This window comes from Protobothrops mucrosquamatus, unplaced genomic scaffold (assembly GCF_001527695.2).
Source record: "Protobothrops mucrosquamatus isolate PMUCROS unplaced genomic scaffold, P.Mucros_1.0 scaffold70, whole genome shotgun sequence".
In the NCBI taxonomy this organism is placed as follows: Eukaryota; Metazoa; Chordata; class Lepidosauria; order Squamata; family Viperidae; genus Protobothrops; species Protobothrops mucrosquamatus.
Window position 1 is genome coordinate 280,501 of NW_015386448.1, and position 1,867 is coordinate 282,367.

The following is a 1,867-nucleotide window of genomic DNA, read 5'->3' on the forward strand; positions in this document are numbered from 1 at the left end:
CCCACCCACCCTGGATCCCCCTAAAAATTTGTTAAAACACCCCTGTAAAAAAGTTCTCAGATTGGCCAATTTAGCTAATTTTTTTGTCTGTAGCTGCTGCATGCCACCTCTCGGGGTTCCACACCCCATCCTCAAGGTAGGCCCTAGAAATGCTACTGGGCCAGGCCTGCGCGAGGGGTGAGTCGCGCAGGACCAGCAGGACCGTCTTAGAGTACATAGTTCAGCAACGGGAGTCCATGGCACAGAGGGGAAAGATGTTATCTGGCTGTTCTTCGGTCTTCCAAAACCAAAACCGGCCGAGGTCTCTGCAGAGGCCGCCGAGGTCACCAGAGCTGCCGGAGAGGCCCCAAAACCGCCAGAAGGCCACCGAGAGAGCCACCAACGCCACCGGGACCGGAACGACCAAGAAGGCCCCCAAAGAGGCCACCAAAGATTTCGCCCTAGAAATCTTTCAAGAACTGCAGGCATGTCTAATTTATGTACAGAGGTCATAGCTGTGCTATTGTCATCCAAAGAGGAGGAGACACGCTCCCTCCTTCCTTCCTTCCTTCCTTCCTCTCACCTTTCACCCTTCCCTTTCTCTTTCCTTCTTTCCTCACCTTTCACCCTTTCTTTTCCCTACTCACTCTTCTTCCTTGCTTTCTCTCTTCCCTTCCCTTTTCTTCCCTCCCCTTTTTCATCCATTTATTTCTTTTCCTTCCCTTCCCCATCCCTGTACTTTCCCTTTCCCTCCTTCTCCCTTTGGTCAGCAGGTAAAATTGTCCGAGGGATCCTCCGGGGGAGTTAGGAAAAAAGGAAGAAGAGAGGCAAGGCAACGGGGCACCCTCCAGTGTGTGTGTGTGTGGGGGGGGGTCGGTGTCCTCTCTCGCCAAGAAGACTTGTGGGGATCGGGCGACCCGGAGGCCCCCCTGCTCTTGCCGGAGCTCCTTCGGGTTCCCGAGAGGGCGAGGGGGGGTCTCCGGGGACGGCAGGACGCCGCCTGACTACCTCACAGGTAGAGAGACTCCGGGCTGCTCCTCTTTCTCACCCTGGCTGTGTGTGTGTGTGTGTGAGAGAGAGAGAGAGAGAAGGGAAAAAAGGCGGGCCGGGGGCGCAGGAGGCGTCTCCCCGCTTTCCCCGGCGCGTCGCCCCCGGCCTTATTCGCAGGGGAGGGAGGCGGCCGTCTGCTCTCCGGGAGCGGAAGCGCGGCTTCGGCCGGGGAGTTGGAGGGAAGGGCGCCCGGGGGCGAAGAGCCGAAGGGCTCCCCCGAGGGCATCCGGCCCGGCCCTCCGCAGCTCGGCCGCGCCACCGCCAGGCCCCGTCGGGGTGGGCGCGCTCCGCCTTCCCGGGCTCGGCCGGCAGAGGGCGAGCGGTGCCCGCGGGCTGCCCGCCTCTCCCACCTGCGCCAAGCGGGCGAGCGAAGGGAAGCGGAGCCCGGCCCGGCGCCTCCCCTACCTGGCCACGAGGGAGCGGCGCCCGGCCCCGCCTCGCCCTCCGCCGGCCGCCGGGGAAAGAAGTCGGGCCGAGGCCGGGCAAAGGTCGCGGGCGCTTCTCCGCGGGGCGCGCCGGCCGTCGGAACTGCGCCGCCCGCGCCCTCCTCCCCTCCCCTCCCCTCCCTGGGCGCCGCTCCGGCTCCGGGCGCCGACTTCCCTCCTCCGGGCGCCCGCGCCGCGCTCCGCTTTGCGCCCCTCGGGCTGTGCGCCCCGCCGGCCCGGCCATGTCGCTGACGGAGCTCTACAGCCAGGTAAGGGGCCGGGGGGGGAGGGGAGGGGAGGGGGGGCCGGGACGGGGCCGGGGGTCGCGGCCGGAGCTGCCCGGATCTCCCCGCCGTCTCCTTCGCCGGAGCCGCCCGCGGCGCCCCTGCGGCTCCCTTCGCGGCCGGCGGAGT